Raw genomic sequence first — 25,613 nt, 5'->3', positions numbered from 1 at the left:
TCCACCTAACGAATGCCTTTCAAAATGAGATTTCCTATAAGATTTCAGGGCATCCATGATACCTACTCCAGAGTCTTCTGAGGCTCTTTTGTGCATGCCAGTTCTACTGTGTAGGTGAGCCCGCCTCTCCAGCTTCGCGTACAATTCGAGCGTGTACTCAATCAATTGGAACCAATACACATGACGATGGATTCACATGAAGAAGGCTTTGTCAGATGGCGGAATCTGCGCACCCTCATAGCAAACTTGCCACTAGCTAATATGTCAAGCAGCCTACATTTCCTACATTTCCTACATTGTAAACAAGCATTAGGTTTCTAATAACTTTAAAAAAATGTAATGCAACAAGAGAGCTGAAGATCTTACTCTTCATTTGAAACATGTGCTCAAGCAATCTCGGCTAGCCTTCGACATAGTGAATTTTCTAACCTTTTCAACCCACCCTTGGTACGAGATCACTTTTTTAAAGAACTCTTTACCATAGTCAGGTTGGCAATTTGTGCCAGCTCATGTCCCCTTTTAGTGAAGAGTGTCTCCGTGTCCTTTAGGGCATCCCTATAGTTCTTGTCAAACAATTATGCATCCATCATGTGTTCTCTCTTCCCTCACTCAGGCAAGCCATTGATCTTGGCCTGGAACGTGGTCTGATTGCAATGCATTTATATTTATTTAAGAAACATACTTGGAAATGAAAACATTGAGAAATATATTTCAAAATCAAAACATACTGCAATGCGCACACACCTTGAAAACTAATTGTGACAAGAGTGCCATGGGAAGATTTAACCACTTGGATCTTTTGGGTCCCCAATGAGTAAGCATTTTCTAGGTCCATGCACAATCAGCATCACGAAACGTTGACAACAACAATTGTGGATCGGCGAGACCCACACGCTGCATCATAAATATATCATGTGCCATTGTGTTTAGCACATGAATGGTGGTAACCCTAAAAAATTTGCATGCATTATAAACAAGCCAAAAGATGACATTTCTTAATTTCATTTATAGATTGTATAATGCACTTACTTGTTGATCATGCGTAGCACCAACAAGAACTACGCCTCCTCTTCCTCAAGGAACCGGACCACTCTGCAATTCACCTTAAGAATCCTCTCTTTTTTGACTTGATTCGTATTCACCCATTCCTTCCAAGCTTTGAGTCGATGGTTGTGATCCCAAACAAAGAACATCTTACCAACCATCTATTTCCATCCAAAGGTCTCAATTCACCTGACAATGATAGATCGTGGCCAGCTACACTTCGACGGTCAAATGGAATGGGGGCTTTGCCTAGGAATCCCTCTAAGACAATGAATGCTGCCATTGTCGATTGGTACTTGCTCTCCTCTCTATGCTTCTGATCAACCCCTTGATAGAATCCTCGTTCGTTGCGGATTGCTGGGTTTGCAAGGAGGCGACAAAGCGGCACTCTAGGAAGGTGGTTTTGGTTGTCGACCAACAAGTGGTCCTCCACCCAATTCATAGAGATGTGTCAATCAACCACTTGACCAAAACTCTCTTTCACAGACTCCTCTTCTTCTACAATTGTGGCACTACTGGTGGCCACACGATTGTCGACAGCCATTTGAAGAACCAACTTCCATAGTCAACTGCAATTGTAAGGTTTTTGTCACCTTGCTTGATGTGGCCACTTGTGATATGCCCACATCTTGCGAGAGAATGATCTCATGTTGTAATCTGGTGAACCCTTTTGATTGCAAACGAGTCTATGGAGGCATTTTTTCTTGAATATGCATCCATATTACCATGAATAGTTCTTAAATTAGTCTTTTGTAATTTAACATGTGATGTAATTATCTTAAATTAGTATTTAAACTTCATTAATTTTTGATTCCAATTACAAGTGATGCTATTGGAATTGTTTTGCTATCCATATGAAGTTTACCTGGAGAAGTTTGATGATTGAGAACTCTTCCTTTGGTGCGTTGAGGGGCAAGTGAGGACCGTTATCACTTGAGGGTGTTCCAACCATTGAGACCACTTCCAACCGTTGAGGAACGCTTGTTGAGGGAGAAAGGATGACTCTTTGTGGTGGGAGAGAGAGAGAGCTCGACTCTTTATGGGAGGGGTTGAGAGAGAGAGAGAGAGAGAGAGAGAGAGAGAGAGAGAGAGAGAGAGAGAGAGAGAGAGAGAGAGAGAGAGAGAGAGAGAGAGAGAGAGACGAGACTGTTGAGAGGTTGAGAGAGAGGGAGGATGGTGGTTGAGCGAGCGAGGAGGGCAAGAGAGGGAGGATGGCTATTGAGTGGTTGAGAGAGAGAGGAGGGCAAGAGAGAGAGAGAGAGAGAGAGAGAAAGGGGAGCAGGAGGACAGGAGGGCGAGCAAGAGAGGAGCAAGAGAGGAGGGCGAGCGAGAGAGGAGCAAGACAGGGAAGGGCAAGCGAGTGAGAGAGGAGGGATTTTGAGGCTGTTGATGGCTCTTTTGTGAGCCCTCATCAATAGTGGTTGTGCAACGGCTTAATAGCCGTGGCATAGCTGACCACGTGACCACGCAACATGGCCTTCATGCCCACATTACGTGGCCATGCTAGCCATGCGGTTGGCTTGCGTGGCTAGCCACATAGTCTGTGTAGCCTTTCCCACTAACGCAGCAAAAGCCATGTGGATTGGCCAAGTGTAATGCCCGAGCGCGGGCATTACACTTGGCCATGCCACGTGGACTAAACAGTCCATGTGGCAATGCCACATGGACTGCTCGCGCTCGGGCATTACACATGGCTGAGCCACATGCACTAAATAGCCCACGTGGTGTGGCCACATGGTTTGTCACGTAGATGCATGCGTCTACGTGGTGATGCCACATGTAATGCCCGAGTGCGGGCATTACATGTGGTAGTGCCATGTGTAATGCCCGACCTCGGGCATTACACGTGGTGGCGATGTCACGTGGACTTAACAGTCCATGTGTACTTGTTGCTAGTCCACATGGCGAGCTATTGGCTCGCCATGTGGACTAGACAGACCACGTGGCACACTACCGTGTGCCAGGTGTGGCCTGTAAAAAGCACGTGGTGCCATCTAATCGGTGCCACCTGTGCAAGCATGGCACCCACGTGGATTGGGCCACTGTGTAGTCCACGTAGGTGCCACATGTAGTGCATCGTGCACGTGGCGTCACCCACGTGGATTGGGCCACTGTTGAGATATCGAGCTCTAGTGAGGCGGTGGACACTGATGACCCGCCTGGGGGATAGGCCCCGCACTTACACCACTGGCATGGTTGGTGAGATCTTGGGTGATATGCGGCCAGTGAGATGACAGGCTGTGTGACAGCCATTCTAGAGACTGGCATAGTTATAGCGCCAGCTCATTTAGTCGGGTTCACACTATAGAGAACCCGTGTATGTATTGGTTGAGTACCTTTCATATTATTGTGTACTCTTAATCTTGTATATGGTGTGTTGAGTGTTGAGTAGAGAAGAAGAAGATTTTCAGCCTCTCACCTTGTGTGTTCTCTATTAGGGTTTTGTGAGTGTGTATGTGTGCTTGCAAGAGCTCAAGCTCTCTTCCCCCCTGCATCTTTTCATGGTATCAGAGCCTGGTTCGTGCTAAGGGCTGAGCTGCAAGCAAGAGAACCACAGGAAGCGGTACGAGGGTAAGAGCTGCAACTACTCTTCCCTATTGTGTTGGTGACTACACCCTTGTCGGGAGCTCTACGGGAGGCACCGGTAAACGATCTCCGATTGAGGAGCTTTCTTCACGGGAGTGAAGCTATAGGGCAACTATACAGTCCTACGGATTGTCCTACGGACTGAAATTTTTGGGCCGAAAACGCGTTTCGGGCGCGTCTGGACCTCCGTTTTTCAGAAAGCAGGCGATTTCGAGCACTGCGGGTAAGTCATCGATTCTCTGCAGAACTCTGTTTTAAGAACTGCAGGAAGACAGATTGACTGTGCAGACACTGTGGGTGCTGCAAAGAGGTCTACAGTTGCCATTGGGTGTATGTATGCACATTGAAGTCACTAGTTGTGACATTTGAGTACTACAGTACCGCTGTGCAGAAAATACTGCAGGTTGTGCAGAAAAACCAGAGTGCAGTTTCTGGTAAAATTGTGTGTTTGGCAAGATGTCTAATGATGGCATAACACAGATTGTGGCTGAGAAGCTGGATAAGAATAACTTCCATGCTTGGAGGTTCAGGTTAACGAATTTCCTGATGGGAAAAGGCTATTGGGACTACATAGAAGGTGAGCATGAAGAGGCACCGGAGATACCGGATATAAATCCGACTGCTGCAGATGTAAAAGAGTTTAAAGACTGGAACCAAGGAGCCAGGAAGGTTATGTATTGGCTTTCCATTAGTATACAGGACACCATGATTGGGCACATTCAGGATGCCAAGTCCCCCAAGGAGGCGTGGGACACCTTGGTAAAGCTTTATGAAACAAATACCAAGGCACGTAAGATACAGTTGAAGAATGAACTTCATACTGTGGAGAAAAAGAGCATGTCTGTGAATGACTATGCGTTGAAGATAAAGGGTATTGTGGAATCCCTTGCATCTATTGGTGTGTCAGTAGATGATGATGACAAGGTGGAAGTCTGTCTACGTGGTCTCGGGCCACAATACAAGGTGTTTAAGACGTCTATTCAGACTCGGGAAAACATTCCCAACTTTACAGATTTGGTGTCTATGCTGATTATCGAAGAGAAGAACTTGGGTGAAGACCAACAGTCTTCACAAAGCAAAAACAGTTCAGAGCAACAGGCCTTCTACACGAGTTCAGGAAGAGGACGAGGTAGAGGAGGCCGTGGACGCGGTCAAGGAGGTGGCCGAACAGGTAATCAGAATTATGGCCAGCAGCAGCAGCAACAACAACAACAGTCCCAGAATCAACAACAACAACAACACGCAGGTGGAAGAGGCAGATTCAGAGGCAGGGGGAGTCAAAGAGGCCGTGGAAATTGGCAAAGACAATATAATGATGCACGTGAATGCTATTATTGTGGTGGTAAGCCTGGACATGTGCAGTCAGAATGTTATAAGAAGCAGGCTGACATGCAAAATGGGAAAGTGCAGCAAAACAACTATGCATCCTCAAGCAGAAATAATGAGGATAATGAGAGGTTGTTTGTTATGCAGCATGTCGTGAATGCTATGTCTGAAAATGTTGATGCAGCACAAAAAGATAATGTATGGTATGTGGATTCAGGCGCTTCGAACCACATGACGAGTCATGGGGAGTGGTTCAAGGAGATGAAAAACCCGGAAAGACCAGGTTTTGTGGAAACAGGGGATGACACTGCTCATCCAATCGCCCACGTTGGAGATGTGCCATTATCTATGCAGGATGGCAAAGTGAAGTACCTTGCAGATGTACTTCATGTACCAAACATAACAAAGAATCTGGTTTCAGTTGGCTAGATGATTGAGCAGGGTTTGCAGGTTAGGTTTAACCCTGATGGGTGTTATGTCGAAGACTTTAAAGACAAGTGCAGGTTGGTTGCAAAAGGCAACAGAGTGGGCAGAATGTTTACGTTGGATGTAGACATGCCTGAAATGAGTGCTGCGATGTTTGCAAATGGTTCAGGAGTTGTTGCAGACACAGACATATGGCATAAAAGAATTGGACATGTAAATGTGCAGAGATTGAAGTCTATGCAAACGAAAGGAATTGTGACAGGGCTGCCAAAATTTAAAGTGGAAGGTATGCAGAAAATATGTGAAGCATGCCAATTTGGGAAGCAAACAAAGCATGTGTTTCCACGTAACAGATATGTGAGCAGAAATGCACTAGATGTTGTGCATTCAGATGTATGGGGTCCTACGAAGACCGTGTCTATGGGAGGCTGCAGGTACTATGTCACTTTCATTGATGACCACACAAGAAAAGTGTGGGTATATTTCATGAAGGAGAAGAGTGAGGTGTTCACTCACTTTCAGAATTTCAGAGTTTTGGTTGAAAAGCAAACAGGAAAATATGTAAAGTGCCTAAGGTCAGATGGAGGGGGAGAGTACTTCTCCAATGAGTTCTCTGAATTCTTGAAGAAGAATGGTATTCGGAGACAGTTCACATGTAGATACACTCCGCAGCAAAATGGAGTTGCTGAGCGGAAAAACAGGCACATTGCTGAGATTGCGCGAGCATTGATGGAAGAGAAGAATATGCCGCATTGCTATTGGGCTGAGGCTGTTTCTACAGCAGTATACATCATGAACAGGACTCCAACTGCAGCCATACATGATGTAACTCCAGAGGAGAGGTTTACTGGCAGAAAACCAGATTTGTCTCATCTGAAAGTTTTTGGATGCATTGCATATGTGCATGTGCCAGATGAGCTGAGAACTAAGCTTGATCCGAAAGCTGAAAAATGTGTGTTTATTGGATATTCCCTTGAGCAAAAGGGATACAGGTGTTATAACCCTGCTACACGTGAGTTGAGGGTAAGCAAGGATGTTGTTTTTGATGAGATGAGCAGCTGGTATGCTGCTGAAAAAGAAGCTGTTGTTGGGGCTGATGTGAGTGGAAGTGTGGTTGCACAGAATGCAGGTCAGCAATCACAGTCTTTGAGTGGACCAGGAGAGTCCTCATCTAGTGGGTCTGTTTTGATAGACCATGGAGTGGCAGGCTACGTCATAATACTAGCCCTGCAAATGTGATTACTACATCACGTAAAGGAAAAGAGAAAGTGGTTGAGCCCCTTGGTATGCCTGACATTTCTGCAGGGCATTCTCATGTTGATGGAGAGTCTAGTGGCTCGGATATGAGCCTTGATGAGGAGCTTGGGATCCCAGCTATGAGAACACCTGGTGTAAAGAAGGCTATGGAAGCCATGAATGAAAAGCTGCGAAGATCAGGGAGAGTGAAGAACCCTGTGCAGAGATTTACATATGATGGTTATGTGGCACATCACTATGCATATATGGCAAAGGTTGTGCAGGTTGTTGAGCCCACATGCATTGATGAGGCTGTTGGAAATGTGAATTGGGAGAAAGCTATGGATGAGGAGATGAATGCACTATATGGAAATGAAACTTGGGATTTAGTGCAATTGCCAGAAGGCAAGAAAGCCATTGGATGCAAGTGGGTGTACAAAGTTAAACATAACAGTGATGGGAGCATAAACAGGTACAAGGCTAGATTGGTAGCCAAAGGATATGCGCAGACATATGGGATTGATTATGAGGAAACTTTCAGCCCAGTTGCCAAGATGGCAACGGTGAGAGTTGTGATAGCAGTGGCTGCGTCAAAGAAATGGTCTTTACATCAGATGGATGTAAAGAATGCATTCTTGCATGGGGATTTGCAAGAAGAGGTGTATATGTTGCAGCCACCTGGTTATGAGGATGTGGGTCACCCCGAGCATGTTTGCAGGTTGAAGAAAACCTTGTATGGCTTAAAGCAAGCACCAAGAGCATGGTCTGACAAGATTTCTGAATATCTTGTCACTATTGGCTTTCATGTAGCCAATGCAGATTTCTCATTGTATGTGAGACATGGTGATAGAGGAGTTGTGCTTGTTGTCATCTATGTAGATGACTTGATCATTACGGGGGACCATGATGCAGAGATATTTGATGTAAAGATCTTGCTTAGACAGAAGTTCGAGATGAAGGATCTGGGGGAGCTCAGATATTTCTTGGGGATTGAGGTGATTAGGTCACCACATGGTATTGGATTACTGCAGAGACAGTATGGCTTGGACATGTTGTCCAAGTATGGTATGACAGGCTGTAAGCCTATTTCTGTGCCATTGGATCAGAATGGCAAGTTGAGTGCAGACTCAGGAGAGATCTTGGAGGATCCTACTATGTATAGGAGCATAGTAGGAAGTTTGATCTACATGACAATCACCAGACCAGATTTGAGCTATGCTGTTGGGTTGGTGAGTCAGTTTATGCAGGTTCCACGAAAACCGCATTTGGATGCAGTCAGACGCATACTGAGGTATGTGAGGTCTACTTTGCATTGTGGACTATTCTATGAGACTGGGACAGAGATATGTGTACATGGGTACACAGATGCTGATTGGGCTGGTAGTATCTCAGATAGGAGATCTACTAGTGGCTTCATGTTTTCTTTGGGGAGTGCTGCTGTGACTTGGAGCAGCAAAAAGCAGCCTACGGTTGCTCTATCGAGTACAGAGGCCGAGTACAGAGGAGCTGCTATGGCAGCATGTGAGGTAGCTTGGTTGAGAAAGCTACTTGGAGATTTGGGTCTATCAGTGGATAGACAAGTTGTCATTTTCTGTGACAACATTAGCAGTATACAGTTGGCCAGGAACCCAGTCTTTCATGCTCGTACGAAGCACATAGAGGTCCACTACCACTTCGTCAGAGAGAAGGTCTTGGCAGGAGACCTTGACCTTGTTTATGTCAGCACAGAGGATCAGGTAGCTGACATCTTCACCAAAGCATTGGGTACAGAGAAGCTCCGCAGATTCAGGGCTTCGCTTGGTGTACATGAGATGGAGTTGAGCTCGAGGGGGAGTGTTGAGATATCGAGCTCTAGTGAGGCGGTGGACACTGATGACCCGCCTGGGGGATAGGCCCCGCACTTACACCACTGGCATGGTTGGTGAGATCTTGGGTGATATGCGGCCAGTGAGATGACAGGCTGTGTGACAGCCATTCTAGAGACTGGCATAGTTATAGCGCCAGCTCATTTAGTCGGGTTCACACTATAGAGAACCCGTGTATGTATTGGTTGAGTACCTTTCATATTATTGTGTACTCTTAATCTTGTATATGGTGTGTTGAGTGTTGAGTAGAGAAGAAGAAGATTTTCAGCCTCTCACCTTGTGTGTTCTCTATTAGGGTTTTGTGAGTGTGTATGTGTGCTTGCAAGAGCTCAAGCTCTCTTCCCCCCTGCATCTTTTCAGCCACTGTGCAGTCCACGTAGATTCCACGTGTAGTGCGTTGTGCACGTGGTGCCTTGTGCACAACGCACTACACGTGGTTGCCACATGTAATGCTTGCACTCAAGCAATACACGTGGCAGCCATGTGTGAGGCCCATGATCGTGGGCATCACACGTGGCAGCCACGCATGAAGTGGCCATGACACATATGGCTATTTAGAGCACGAGCCATGCGTGGCGTGGCCACGCCACGCATGGCTATTTAATGCCTCCTGTGCCCACTTTGATGCCCTCCTCTTGCACCCCCACCACATCCTCTCACGTTGGAATCAAGTGCCCCCTCCAACTCCTCTCTTGCCTTCCTCTCGGGCCCCTCCTCCCTCCTCTCGCGCCCTCCTCTCACGCCCACTCCACATCCGCTCACGCCGTCCTTAAGCACCCCCTCCACCCTAATCCTCTATCAAGCCCTTCCTCCTCAAGTGCCCCCTCCTCAAGCGCCTCCTCATCCCACACCTTCCTCAAGTGCCTCCTAAGCTCCTCCCACAAGGGCCCACTTCTATGCTTATTTATGCCGCGGCATGAGAACCACGCCATTGTTAGAGGAGCTTATTGGATGACATACAGAGCACTTCACTCAGGGACCGCTTCGTCAGTCCTCGCCCATTGTACCGGAAGCGCACCATTTTAACCATACCAAGGCTGGGACCTCGGCAGGCTCTGTGGCGCGAGCAACATCCTTCGATGACTCCCTGCCACCACAGCTATTGCAAAAAATGAGTCTCTCCTTAGTCAATCACAAATCAAATGGTTCCTCCAGCATTCTCGTGTAAAACAGTCCTTTAAAAAACAGAGGTTCTATGCAGAATTCCCGATTTGAGTTTGATTCCACAAGACCCTTTTTTTTCCCACAATCCAGATTTTCTTAATGAGAATCATTGATCTCACATCAGGGTAATCTACCCATCATTTAACTGAATTTCCAACTTGATTCTTGGTGATTTCGGTTAAAGGAAAACTACTCTAATTCTTTGTGTCAAGATTTGGAATTGGTCTCGAGGTTTTTGCTTGATTCAGATTCAAGAGATGGGCAAGTAGTTTACTGGCCACCATTCTCACAGTCGTGGTCTAACCAAAATTATTCGGTTTACTTCTAACTTTGATTCCTAAGGATTTTCTTCAGCTGAACTTCTAACCGTAAGGAAAATTCTAACTTTAAGAATTTCATTCCTTCCTAACCACAATTCCTAACCACAATAGATTAAGAAATAGCTCTATACGAGAATATCGGGATTTTATAAAAATACTCTTCTTCCACTAATCCAATTTTGGATATATAACAATTTGTTGATTTATCCACATAAAAATATCTAAGAATATTCTTCCCACCAATTTAATCATTAATATACCCTAATTTTCTAGGTGGAATTATGGTGAAAATTTCTCTTTTGTCATCAAAATTAATTAAAACCTTTTTCTACTTAAAATACCATGAAAATTCCTCTTTTCTAATTAAATACAAATATCCATTTTTTTAATATGTTAAAAATTCCTCTTTTTGCATTTAAATGATTGAATTTCAAATGTCATGGGAATTCCTCTTTTATCATTTAAAAATTCTTATACATAAAATAAATTTATCAAAAATTCCTCTTTTTAAATTAAATAAAAATATCCATTATTTTGAATATGCCAAAAATTACTCTTTTTGCATTTAAAAATTCTTATGCATGAATAAATTTATCACATTTTCTTTTTTTCTTAATTAAATAATTATGCATAAATACAAAAAAGTATTTTTTCATAAATATGGTCAAAATCATTCTTTTTGCTTTAAATTTCTAAACCTACAATATGGTAGGAGTTCCTCTTTTAGTATTATGTATAAAAATAAGATATCTATTTTTTTAAAAACATTTACTATAGCTTCAATGCTATTACTGATAATTTTTAAATTTCCTAAAAGAATAAAAGCTTGTAATGAAAGTATGATAGAAGTTTTACTTTTAAGCTTAAATTTAAACTATGAGTTTAAATCATAATTTTAACCATAATTATAAACATAATTATGATTATCTCATTGTTAGGATAATCCATTTCTCATTTAGAATGAGTTAAAGTATTTTTTTCAATACTCAAAAATAATTTAAAAGAATTAACCATTATTTTAATAGCACAAAATCATGAAAATATCATTTTCTTAATCTCTAGCTCATCAAGCCTAGAGTATTTACTTAAAGAAAGCATTACAAATAAGCATAAAGATTAACTTTCTCTTAATTAAACATCAAGACTCTTAGGGAAAGCTTGATTTTAATTAAAACAATCATTTAGAAAGCTTCTCAAGCTTGAGAGCGGTTGAGAAGAAGAAGTCATTTGAAGAAATTAAAAAAAACCATAAAATCTATCTTACCTCTAAGATTGGCTTGATTCTTTCCTTTGTAGTGAAGCCCCCAACCAATTAATTGGTTAGCAAGAGGAGAAGAGAACTCCAAGAGTTGTTGAAGAGAGAGAGACTCCCCAAAAGTAGAGAATAATAGAAAATATGATTATTTTAATACAATACTGGCATGGTATAGCTCAAGGATGAGAATACAAAGGAACGAGGGTCTATTTATAGGTGAGGGAGGCCTCTAACCAAGTCCAACTGGGTTCTAGAGCTTTCAGTTTGACTCAATTTGGATAAGATTTGGACCAGTCTGGCTCCCTTTTTGATCCAGTTTGGTCTAAGAGAGAGGAGAGAGAGAAATATCCCATTTTTGGATTAAAAAACTCAAGTAATCATGAAGAAAAGAGTGCCTCCTTGATGTGGCATTCTCTCCTTATTATTGAGGTGTCAAAAATACATCATTTCCTCTAAATATCTCATTTTTTACTAATATCTCTTAATTTTTAACTAATAAACCTTGTACTGAGTCAACTCTTCATCTTATGTGAGCATTTACTTATTTCTAGGTATTTTCTTTTATTCTTTGAATTTATCTCATCCCAACACTTGGATTAATCCTATTGGCCCCATAGGAACCTTATTGGACCATAATCCAAAAAAATTTGAAAATCTGAACCCGTAGGCTAAGGTCTTTAATACATATTTTTAATTGATTCCTAATGCACATTAGAGAATTTATTCTAAATTCTTGTTTCAGGGAATTATATTTTAGACATTAGGAGAATTTTTATATCCAAAAATATCTCAATATTGAATTACCTCTCTCTAGATTTTTTCTTCTCTCTAGGCAAAAACAAGGAAAATTAATATTTTCTTGCATTCTAAAATAGGGAATGATTATAGGGGATTGAGGTAAAAGCTTATTCATTATTTAGGCTAAGGAGGAATCTTACACAAAACACAGTTTTTTATGGATTTATTTATTGTGTAGGCTAAAGCAAAGGGTTATGCAAAGTCGAAAGACTAATCGACCACAAGGTGAAGGGATAGAAACAATGTTGGAACTGAAGAAAAAAAGTCATTTTGCATTTCTCCACGGTAGTCATTTCCCCTTACAAGCTTAAAATTCGGATGAGAGATGTTTTATATTTAAGATATTAACAACACGACTAGGCTCAGGGGTGGACATTGTGGATCGAATGGATGCTGATGGTGATGGTGATTTGCGACACTCTTGGACTTTCTTTGATCACGTTCATAGAATTGAGGGATCGCATACGATGGCCACACCTGTATATGACCCCTTGTGAGTAGTTTCATTTTTAGCAACCTTCACTGATCAATAGTTTCCTTGCAAACTTCTCTCATATTTTAATTTTGTTTTTAGTATCCAAATAGTTCCCTTGCCCACTTCTCTCATATTTTAATTTTAATTTTAGTATCCAAGAGTTGTTAACAATTGCCACATGTGAGTTTAAGGAAGAAGATGCAGAGGTACATGTCTTATTCTGGGAGAATCTAAATTTAGTTATGATTGAGAAATGAGGAAAGCCATAAAATTTTTGAGAAAGGAGCCAATTAAAATGCTATTCGTAGGGTTTACAACAATGGCAAAAAGATGGTTGGAAAAGAATGATCATGCCTTTTTCATTAGAGAGATAGACTTGATGTTCATACCAATAAATATATTTTCTCGTAGTATAGAGAGGTGCACATTGCAATGTGTGAAAATTGGAGGACATGCAAGACAAAAGATGATGCTCTTGTACAGTTCATAAAAATTCATGTTTGGTGGGCAACGGGTTAAGTGCTAGATAAGCTCATTGCAAAACTTGATAGCTAGCTCAGTTGGTGGCATTTTAGAGTAGGACATTGGGAACACTTTCTTGTACGGGTGCATAAAACCTTTTTGTTGTTTGTAAGATATATATTTTCTTCTTAAAATGAGATCGTGTCAAGAACTAAGAATCCTCTGTGTGTGTAGGGTGGGGATTCCACAATCAATGCATTGGTGCCCACTAGGACTAATCTATCGGAATCAAAACATGGGAGTTGGCTAGTAGGTGAGTGCTATAAGCACAAAATTAGCCTCTATGATGCTTCTGTCATATTTAGATATGATAAATACAATCTTGCAATGCGCTCAACAACTAGCTTTCATGGAGGAAAAATATATTAGTAGTGGACCTGATCTTCAAATGCTAATAGACAGAAATTTGTCAAGGCAAAAGGCCAACCCATATCCTGGAGCCACTTCACAAATAGTTGGTGATGTAGTAATGGGAACTCCAATGTTTACAAACATGATAAAAGTCAAGGGGGAGAAGAAGACTATTCGAGCAAAGAGACCTCTTCAGCAACCAAAGGAGAAGAGGAGAATGCTACTAATTGTAGTCATAGACCAAGATAAAATTCAAGGGGGAGAAGAAGACTATTCAAGTAAAGAGACATCTTCACCAAGGAGAAGAGGAAAATGCTGCTAATTGTAGTCATAGACAAGAAAGTATCTCTGTGAGAGATAGTAGAACAAGTGGACTCTATAAAGGCAAAGGATGCAACGATAGACTTGGAGTATGATACAGACAAACAACTAATAGAAATGGAAAAGGAGATTCATGATACAACGTGGGCTATTAGAAGAGTTCCAAATAAAAGCAGGCTAAAGTGTCATCATTGGGCAAAGGGTTGTAAATGTGGTGCAATTGCAAGGTGGGGATGTCGCTCCTTGTTTTTCAAGTGATTGTTAGTTGTCACATTGGACAAAAGATAAGATGTGCTATTTCTATAATATTGATGTGAGACATACATGGAAGATTCAAACACTAGTATTACATCCACCTCTTAGTGTTCCTGATGTATGGCCCATTGCAAAGGGCACTTCCTTAAAAATTGGGGAAGCACAAAGGCTTATTCGTGCAGGTTTTGATATTGGTATTTCACTTGAGGATCTCCCAACATCCACAACTTCACATGGTGATTGTGACTTTCTTGGGAAAAAAAGCCATTAGTTTCCCTATAGAAGAGGTATATCTAAAGCTACGAAGCATTGGAAATGAAAGCAGAGATTGTTGGCAGAGTCGTATACAAGGCTGGTGTTAAAGAAATGTTCTATGTGAAAACAAAGGATGCTGATGAGTAGGGGATGCCACTATTTGAAGTTATAATACATAAGCAACCCTCCTGTTCATGTGGTGCATTTATGGAAAGGGTAAACAACAAGAAGACATATCTTTCTTACAAGCATATATATTTTATGTTTTTGATGGTGCTTGGGCAAGATGTGAATAATAGTATGCACATCCATCAAGAAAAAATAGCTGTTTTAAAGGACATGCTCACAAAAGCTATAGGAGCTACCCTTCCACTTCACATTAGGCCAGAGTTCCTTTGTACTCCTTTTTGGTAGACCAGGAATACCTAGTATAGCACTATTTTGTGATGGTAGAAATACCAGCATAGGCATCTCCATGTGGTAGAAATTTCAACTTTTTGAAGTTATCATGAAATGCCATGTGTCTTAGATTCTCCTAAAAACTAGCACTTTAATGTTACTTGTTCTTGCCTCAGTATTACCACTAGTATATTTTTTATGTTGTATTATTTGAAAATTTCTTGTCAATTCATAACCAACTTGTTATTTGACATTAGTAAATATAGGTAGTTTAGTATTCCTTTATGGTTAATTACTACATTTGTACATATCCATACATCTTTTGGCTCATCTTTCTCACTCACTCACTGGTAAGTTGTCAATAACCTAATCTGCTCGCTAACTCATGGTCGGTCCATAGACACACCCCTTTGTTGCCTATCTCACTATCTTCTTGTCTCCCCTCTACATGCTTCTGCAAGGAGGCCATGGCATCATTGATCCCTCTATCTAGAGTCAATGCTTACTAGGCAAGTTTATTATTTATGGACTTCTTTTGAGTGGTGAAACTTGAAGCACTTTCTCTTACCCTGAACCTCAGCTCTCGGACCCCCCAAAGGCCCACGTGCGGAGTCTTGTTGGGATATGAAGCAGGGACATACTTCACCTTAACATTAACTCTTCCATCCCCTTAGAGTAGCTTACCTCGGTTATGGACTCCCCCTCCCCCCTTGCAATGGTTGGGAGTGTGTGCATCATTATGACATATCTTTGGTAGTATACACATTACTTATGGTTGGATTTAGCACTACTCAGGAAGAAACCCAAATTGGTTTAGATAGACATTGTGACACAAAGTTAGGGTTTTGACTTCGATCACTTCTTAGAATCAAAACACACTTGTATGAAACCTCACCTCCCTTTCTCTCCCTAGGTTAAGATAAAGATAAACACATCAAAGGTGAGATCATAATTCATGAAAGGAAAGAGAAAAGGCTCAGGAGAAGCAAGAATTTTTGCCAGTCTTGCAGCTCCAAACAAGAGGGCAATTCTTTGTTGGAAGAAAATCTTCCGACTCAGGATTATGTGAACGGAAACATACGGGGAATGTTGGTAATGTTCATCCGTTCGAATTGGGTGATTTGGACGGAACATATAGTAAAAGAATATAGCAATCACTTATAAGAGGATAAGATACATACAGTTTTAAATCCATATAGATTTTATAAAAAAGGATTACATATGTACGTAGATCTTGAAGAGAGCTTCACGCCTATATAAAAACTTTTAAAAACGGGCAACCGAACTAAAAGTTATGAGCATTTTACTACAAGACTATAAAACTCCCAAAATTCGCCTAAAAGTTAGCAACTTTGGGAGAAATTCTGATCATCAATGAAGTAAAGGATTAAGAAATTAGTTACATGAGTGGAAGAGCATATAAAGAGCTTCCCAGTCATATGATCAATTTTAGAAACCAATACCCGAGTGATGAGTATTTACCGGTTGAAATTTGGGTATTAGACCACAAAAACTGCACTTCCCTCTCTTTGCATGAAACCTCAATTTTCACATAGCCTCTTGCCTTTCATCTCCTTCATGATTCAAGCTAGAGGGTAAGGGTTAACATTGCTCAGCGGACAATCGTAAAGATTTACCTATGGTCCCCAAAGTCTTTCCACATGCTCATTTTACCACTGAAACCATTGGTACCTCCAAAGGAGGGCGGCAATAAGGCAAGGGCTACCTTGAGAAGTCACAGGCCCACCAAGATAATAACTCCTTATCCCACTTATCATGAATCATCAAAGAGGTCCAAAATTGGGTTAAGCATGAGGAGCTACTGCTAAATGAGGCATTCACATGTAAAGAGAGTGTTTGAATAAGGGTTTGAAGATAAGAGAATGGCAATGACACAAAATGCTCAATTGAGGAGGCTTCATTCATTGATTTGAAAGGGAGAGGAGGGCTCCTTTTATAGGTGGATAATCACCCTCTCTTCCATTGTTACAAATTACAATATAAAAATCTTCAACCCTTCAGTAACATAAGGATAGATGTCACCATCAATTGCCCTCTTAGGCTAAGTCTTCTATTGATTATTAAATTGAAGACTTTTTGACTTTGAAAGTGTGATGAGATAATAGCCAAGTCTAAGTGGCATGTAGGTGGGGATCCCACTTACACAAGGCAAAATTCTCCTCTTCCATCATGTAGGCATTCTAGAAGTGGGGATCCCACTTACACAAGGCGAAATTCTCATCTTCCATCATGTAGGCATTCTAGAAGAATCTTTCCCAATTATGCACCTACACACACTCCTCCACATGCCTTCCACACTCCCCAACTTGTAGCCTTATGGTGAATACTATATTAATAATACAATTAAAATTCATGTGAGCATGAAGGCGCACTTTTATTTTCATATCACTAGCTTATCTACCATACCAAAGTATTTATCAAGCATACTTGTGGCATTTACAATGTGTGCACCCTAAATCAAGTACAACCATTATATTTGAAGATAGAATGCTGTTATCAGGGTAGCCGCCAAGCCGCCGCATCACCACGCCGTTATTCCATTGTGGGCGCCACAATCTTCTTGGACAAGCTTCCACCTTATTAACATTGAGAAACCATCAAAATATGTACAAAATTGAAAATGAAAGATATCAATTTTTCATGTCACATCTTCCCCCCTCCTCAGCAGATTCTCCATGCTTGTCTTGGGGGTGCTGGCCATGGTGCTCTTTGAGAGTAAAATATCTTTAACCGGTACTCATTGGCACGTCCGGGAACCTCCTAGGCCACTTGCATCCTCTAGAAGATAGGTGTTATTTTTGAACTTTTGTTTTATCCTGAAGGGGCCTTCCCAGCATCGAAGAAGCTTCTTATCTAGCCATTTCTCCACACGGCCATCATACCTCATGACTAAGCGTCCTTGCTTGAGTTCTGGCTTCTTCTTCTTCTTCGTGAGAGTGTCATGCCTTGCCTTGCGCCGTTGTTGTGCAGCCTCCAAATTTTAAAGTGCCTGAAGTCGTCTCTCATCCAAGGTCTCTAGTTGTACTAGGCATTGGTGGGCATGTGTTTCTTCTTCATTGTTCAAGCGTGCAAAAGATGTGCAAAGGCTTGTGATTTCCAATTCTATTGGCAAAATAGCCTCCATTCCATAAACTAACTGAAAAAGTGTGAAACCAAGAGAGAGTTTGTGAGTTGTCCTATAGGCCCATAGGACCTCTGGCAAATGCACATCCCACTTTCTCTTCATAGTATCCACTAGCTTAGACAAAGATCCACAAAGCATTCCATTAGTTTTTTCTACTAAACCATTACATTGGGGATAATAGGGAGTTGACATAGCATGGTTTATTCTTAATTTTTTACACCAAAGCTTCAATCAAGTCATTTCTGAAAGACCTCCCCCCATCCGTAAGGATTTCTAATGGACACCCAAATCGGGCACATATGTATTCCTCCCTGAGAAAGGATGCCACAGCCACCACTGCTTTATTATTGACCATGGCCTTTGCTTCTGCCCACCTTGTTGCATAATCTGTGTGGCCACCAATATATAATACTTCCCATGTGAGGAACGAGGAAGTGGGCCCACAAAATTTAATCCCCACCTTTCAAATGGACCATATGCTGGGATAGGGTTTAAGGGTCTGGGAACCAATTGCTTATGCCCATATGCCTGGCATACTTCACAGCTTCTGCACCACTCATAGACATCTTTGTTGAGTCGAGGCCAATAATAACCTGTGTTAAGGATCCTATCCGAGTTGTGCTGTGGCTGAGGCAAAGTGACATGAACATTCATGACATAATTCCATAATCCTTTTAGATTCTTCCAGGCTCACTACCCTCCTAAGAATCTTATCCTTACCTTGCTTGTAAAGAACATCCCCTAGAATTGTGAAAGGATGAGCTTTCCTTTTGTAAGCCTTTACTTCTGTTGAGGATTCAATCTAGGAGGGAAGTATCCTGTAGCTAAATAGTGTCGAACATCTTGGAGCTCAGGCCAACCTGTATCCATTAATGCAAGAATAGCTACTTTGAAAAAGAAGCCAAAGTTTTAGTAGCCAATTCATCAGCCTTTTGATTATCCTTCCTGTTAACATGCACAAATTTACAAAACTCAAAAGCTTCTTTTAACTCCATTGCCCTTTTATACAATTCTTGGAGATTAGGACTCCTTGCCTTATATTCTCCTTTCATTTGTCAGATGACCAATTGTGAATCCCCTTTAACCTCTACCTCTTTAATTCCATCTTTTATGCAATCTTTTAATCCCCAAATTAATGCATTGTACTCAGCCACATTATTTGATATAGCCTTTGGAAATTCCCTACCCTTGGCCCATACCTCTTTTCTTTCTGGATCAAATAAAACTATCCCCCCAGCCCCACATTGCCCCTAGAAGCTCCATCAAAATGCATAGTGAAAGCAGTTGGTGGTGGTGCCTCCAAATCTTCATATACTTCTTCCTTTGTTCCTGTTCCTTCTTCCTCTTCTTCTTTCATGGCTGGGGCCATGAGCTTGTCCGTCAAGTCTTCTTGCTCCATGTGAGCAACATGTTTCAATGTTTTGCTGACAGTTCCTTTAGGTTTTTGATGTTTATCTTGTATCGTTATGCAATGCAAACCCAAATTCATGCGGGAGGTCTTACCTCTTGCCTTATTCTGGACAAGGGGAGTGTCTGATCCCATATTTACACTGATGCAATGTGCCCAATACATTATGCGTATAGCATTCATTCTTATACACATTCCCAAATGCAACTCTGGCTGTGAATAATCTTGAATTTGAGTTAGATTTACAGGCATTAACCAAGGATTAAATGTAAAATGATGATTATCATAAATTTATTAGCACAATTTTACCAGAAATTACATTAAATCAACAGTAAACAATTTGTACGGAATGGTTGGAGTACCAAACCAACTCCAAATTGTAATATGAAGTTATAGGGATCTGTATCAGATACCTAATGGTTAATTTGAACCCTCAATTGTATCAAAATACATTGATTAGCATTGATTAATCATTGATTAGCAAATTAATCCACTATTTTGTGTGCAAAAAACAGAGTATGCGGGGAGTCTAGATCTGGTGCCTTAGACTTCAAATGAGCTCAAATGCTTTCAAAGCCATCAATAGCAATGAGTCTAGTAGAGGATTAAGCCAATAAACATAAGATTTGACCAAATATTGAATGCTTAATCTCTGTTTTACCAAAGTCACCTTCTACAGATTTGATGAAGAGCTTGGATCTCACGTAGACTTGATCAAATTGAATTCTGTCTTCACAACCTTGTAGAGCATGCTTGAAAACACCTTGGGCTAAGAGGAATTAGAGCCATTGTAACTGAGCTGGAAGAAATCTCAAATCTCCTTCTGAAAAACGGCACCTGCAAAACGTGCTGCCGCGCCGGCGATTTGCGCTGATTCGCTTCAATTGCTTTGAGGTGCTTGTAGCCCCTTGAGTCTAGTTTGAGTACCTAAAAGGGCTTGGGCTAATTTTAAGTGTGCAAGGAGAATGAACTCCTCCATTGGCTGGGGGTAGAGAGATGAGTTGAAAAAAGAGAGAAAATTATAATCTTCTACTAATCCTAATTAGCAAAATAATTAGCAAGATAATGAGCTCACAAAATGATGGATTCTAGGCATGGCTCTAATACCATGTTGAAATTAGAGCAAAGTGATGAGCTATGGTGGATCAAATACTAGAATCAACATCATTAACAAAGTGATTAGCAAATAATTAAGATGTAATTAATAAATAATTAAGATGTAATTAGTAAATAATTAAGAAGTAATTAGTGATTAATTAGCAAATAGCTTAATGTAGGCATGGATAATAAAAAACCAACAAATTCTTATTACGCAAATGCCTCAATTTATATAGTTTACATCCAAGGATCTAATCCCACTGATTTCTCCTTGATTCACTCCACCTCTCCCAAAATATCTCCACCTCTTTTGCTTGATTCTCTTAAGAGGAATTAGGCTGATTTAATTTGATGAAGTGAATATCTGTAAATTGCTCAGAAAAAACAGCGCTGACTGAAATCGTAATTTCTCCCAGATGCGTCGGCGGTTTGCTGCATAGATTCAACTGGCTGGAGCATTAGTGAGTTACCTACCTTGAAATTAGTGGGATTAGATGCTTGGATGTAAACTCTATAAATTGAGGCATTTGCCTAATAAGAATTTGCTGGTTTTTTATTATCCATGCCTACATTAAGCTATTTGCTAATTACTCACTAATTACATCTTAATTATTTGCTAATCACTTTGTTTATGATGTTGATTCTAGTATTTGATCCACCATAGCTCATCACTTTGCTCTAATTTCAATAGAAGTATGAAAGGGTACGAACACCGTTCGCTTACCTAGTGTCTACACCCCGGAGAACAAGCGAGGCCCATAGTAGTAAAGATGTTGGTTTTTGCATTTCTATATTTAGAAGGTGTACGTGACTGAACTTGGTTTTATTTTTAGTTTGAACCAACAACCCCAATGTAGAGGAAGTGATGTTAACATGTGTTTCTGTGTTCACTCTCGCCAAACTAATTATGTCATAGTGCTCTCTCTAACTTGCTTCTCGCCCCTCTCTCTCTTCATGGAGGGGGCTTGGAATTTCTATAATTGGAAAAAACTTGGTTTTATTCTCAGTTCAAACAACCAATAACCTAAATTGTAGGATGTATCAAATAATTATATCATATTGCTTTGTCCAACTTACTTCAGCCTTCTTTGTCAAAATGAATGATTACTCTAAAATATCTCATTTTTTTAGTAATATTTCATAATTTTTAACTAATAAATCTTGTACTCAGTCAACTCTTCATCTTATGTGGGAATTTACTCATTTTTTGGGTATTTTCTTTTATTCATTGGATTTATCTCATCCCAACACTTGGATTAATCTTATTGGTCCATATAGGAACCTTAATTGGACCATAATCTAAAATTTTCAAAAAATCTTGACCCTTAGGCTAAGGTCTTTTAAATCATTTTTAATTAATTCCAATTGCACCTTGGAAAATTTATTTTGATTTTTTGTTTTAGGGAAACATATTTTGATATTTGTAGAATTTATATATCCAAAAATATCTCAATATTGAATTACCACTCTCTAGAAATTTTTATCTCACTAGGCAAAAACAAGGAAAAATAATATTTTCTTGTATTCAGAAACAGGGAATGATTATAGGGGATTGAAGTAGAGACTTATTCATTATTCAGGCTGAGGAGGAATCTTACAAGTAATTTGCTACCTTGGATCATATACATGACAAGCCATGGTCACCCAATCTGATGTTCGTCGGGTGTGGTCGAATTCTATCCACGCAGGTCGCAGGTCGCAAAGCCGTCCGTGATTCGATTCACCGTATCCAATCCTGAAGGCGGGTCCAATGGTGGACATTTTTAAAATATAGCACTTCTCACCTAAAGACCCTTGTCTTGGGAACCTGCTTCTGTGGAAGAAGTTGTAAGTGCACTCTCGCTTCAGCTTCAGAAGTGCATCCAAGCCAAAACTCTCCTTTGAAGGGCCTTGCCAAGCTGCAATGACTAACGTCCGAAACCTAAAAAATAAATTGTTCAAATATTACAATGCATCTTATCTAGATTTTAATAACTATTTAACACCTACCAAATTTTACCAGCTATCTTCCACTAGTGGTCCCATCTCCTCTGCAATGTTGATGAACTCTTATTCCCCAATGAAATGTGAGGAACCACCTTCGTAGCACTAGTGCTGCCATGACAATTTCTTTTGCCACACACATTTGAACCTTCCTTTCCCCAGCATTGCGATCCACCCCTAGCACCTTGGACACCATTTTCTTGGTCCTATCAGTTAGTGCCTTTGATGTGCCTGCACGTACATTATGTTGATGGGTGCTGATGTGTATCATTAATCTGCTCATTGTCTCATCAAAGGGCATCATGTAATAGATGTAGCAATGCACATTGCTGGAACTGAGCAGTAATGGCAAAGGAGCTTCCCAGATGCATTGCTACACTCCTCTCCAATTGGTTGGTGCCTTTAACATGCTTCCAATAAAATGTGATGTATTTGACACCCTATGGTTCTTTAAATGCGGGAAAAGTTCATTAACACACTTCAAACTACCGAGAAAATTGTTTTGTCAACATACTCCAAGGAAGGCAATTTTAAAGGTTTGCGGCTTTGACCACCAGTGGGGATCATACTTATGCTTCATGGAGTCCATTCCTAGGCATGTTCCCATGGTGAATGGGAAATCAAATGCAATATCACCATTGTATTATCTAGGAATCTCCACGGACTTGATAATGTATTTGACATTTAGCAAAATCTTTGTTAATGTGTTTCCCTTCTTCATGCTGAAAAGGTATTCTAAAATGCTCTTACCTTGTCCTCTTGCAACACTGGATGAGCCTAATGCATCGGTATCCTTGTTATCTTGAAAGGGACTGCATAAATCTATCACATTATTCACAGTTGGAAGATCTCGGCGAGCTGTCTAAGATGGCTATTAGTTTTGGGTTTGACTTCAATGAAGAATCAACTATTACCGAGAGTAGTTGGCTGATAGAGAGTCCTCAAGTATGTAGAACTCCTCCTCCTCATGAGATTAGAGGTTGCCTCGAGAGGGATGTGTAACTCTTGGGTCCCAATACTTACTAGGGCTTGCAATCCACAAAATGAATGGGGAGCTACTTGCTTATGTAAAAACTTTTCACTCACCACAACCTGTCCATTGTTGAAACTCAATTCTTTCTTAGAAGATGGGAAAGTGATTGTGCAACTCATTATAAAGAGAAGAAAAAATTAAGTACACAAGAATAAAAAAGAATGGTACAATAGGTAGGGAGTACACAAGTACTAAATGGTGACTAAGACCCTTAAAAAAGTTGGCCATTTTTAATTAGACCGTTATAATTTAATTATATTTTTTATTATTTTAAAAAATCAAAAATCTAAAAAATAAATATATATTAAAAAATTTATTTTTTCCAAAATTAGAATTCAGTCATCTCTCTCCTATTTCTCTCCGTAATCTCCTTCATCATGGTTTATAAGATGAACATCAAAAAATATAACCATCTAAAAAACTCGACAAATTAAAGAGGTTAGCACTATGAAGTAGTGTCAACATTATTACTACATCAAAGAAGTTGGCATTATCAAGTAGTCCCAACATTATTTCTACATCAAAGAAGTTGCATTATGAAGTAATGCCCACATTATTACAAACCTCAATACTTAGGAAACACACTCATAAGTTTCTACGATGGGCAACCATTTATTGGGCCGTATTCCTAATTAATTGCTCGTTCTCATCGTTAAATGACTTTGTATGTCATCCAATAAGCAATTGCACTTGATATTCTGAGCTCAAACATATCTATCATTGCCAATATGTTCTCCTTTCCTTTGATTATTTACTTCAATTCCAATAATAAACTCCCCGAAATCTCTCTAGCTTGGTACAAGTCAAGATTAATTGAGTCATTCTTGTACATCTCATCAAGCGCCATGTATCCTTGCAAGATGATATATTCCATGGTAAGCTCCTCTAACAATGGCGTGGTTCTCATGACGCATAAATAAACATAGAAGTGGGCCCTTGGAGGAGCTGAGGAGGCACTTGAGGAAGGTGTGGGATGAGGAGGCGCTTGAGGAGGGGGCACTTGAGGAGGAAGGGCTTGATAGAGGATCAGGGTGGAGGGGGTGCTTAAGGACGGTGCGAGCGGATGTGGAGTGGGCGTGAGAGGAGGGCGCGAGAGGAGGGAGGAGGGGCCCGAGAGGAAGGCAAGAGAGGAGTTGGAGGGGGCACTTGATTCCAACGTGAGAGGATGTGGTGGGGGCACAAGAGGAGGGCGTCAAAGTGGGCGCAAGAGGCATCAAATAGCCATGCGTGGCATGGCCACGCCACACATGGCTTGTGCTCTAAATAGCCATATGTGTCATGGCCACTCCACGCGTGGCTGCCACATGTGATGCCCACGATCATGGGCCTCACACGTGGCTGCCACATGTATTGCTCGAGTGCAAGCAATACATGTGGCAGCCACGTGTATTGCTCGAGTGCAAGCATTACATGTGGCAGCCATGTGTAGTGCATCGTGCACATGGCACCACGTGCACAACACACTACACGTGGAACCTACGTGGAGGACTGCACAGTGGCCCAATCCACGTGGGCGATGCCATGTGCACGATGCACTACACGTGGCACCTACGTGGACTACATAGTGGCCCAATCCACGTGGGTGCCATGCTTGCATAGGTGGCACCGATTAGATGGCACGACGTGTGTTTTTTGCAGGCCACGTGGCACATGATAGTGTGCCACATGGTCTGTCTAGTCCACATGGCGAGCCAATAGCTGGCCACGTGGACTAGCAACAAGTACACATGGACTGTTAAGTCCACATGGCATCGCCACCACGTGTAATGCCCGAGGTCAGGCATTACACATGGCACTACCACATGTAATGCCCGCGCTCGGGCATTACACATGGCATCGCCACGTAGACGCATGCATCTATGTGACAAACCATGTGGCCACACCACGTGGGCTATTTAGTGCATGTGGCTCAGCCACGTGTAATGCCCGAGCGTGAGCATTACATGTGGCATTGCCACATGGACTGTTTAGTCCATGTGGCATGGCCAAGTGTAATGCCCGCACTCGGGCATTACACTTGGCCAATCCATGTGGCTTTTGCCGCGTTAGTGGGAAAGGCTACACAGACTATGCAGCTAGCCACGCAAGCCAGCCGCATGGCCAGCATGGCCACATAATGTGGGCACGGAGGCCACGTTGCGTGGTCACGTGGTCGGCTGTGCCACGGCTATTAAGCCATTGCACAGCCACTATTGGGGGTTCACAAAAGAGCCCTCAACAGCCTCAAAATCCCTCCTCTCTCACTCGCTCGTCCTTCCCTCTCTTGCTCCTCTCTGGCTCGCGCTCCTCTCTTGCTCGCCCTCCTGTCCTGCACCCCTTTCTCTCTCTCTCTCTCTCTCTCTCTCTCT

This window comes from Cibotium barometz, chromosome 17 (genome assembly GCF_041138505.1).
Source record: "Cibotium barometz isolate CiBa-2024 chromosome 17, ASM4113850v1, whole genome shotgun sequence".
NCBI classification, from domain to species: Eukaryota; Viridiplantae; Streptophyta; class Polypodiopsida; order Cyatheales; family Cibotiaceae; genus Cibotium; species Cibotium barometz.
Note: the sequence above shows the minus strand (reverse complement) of the source record.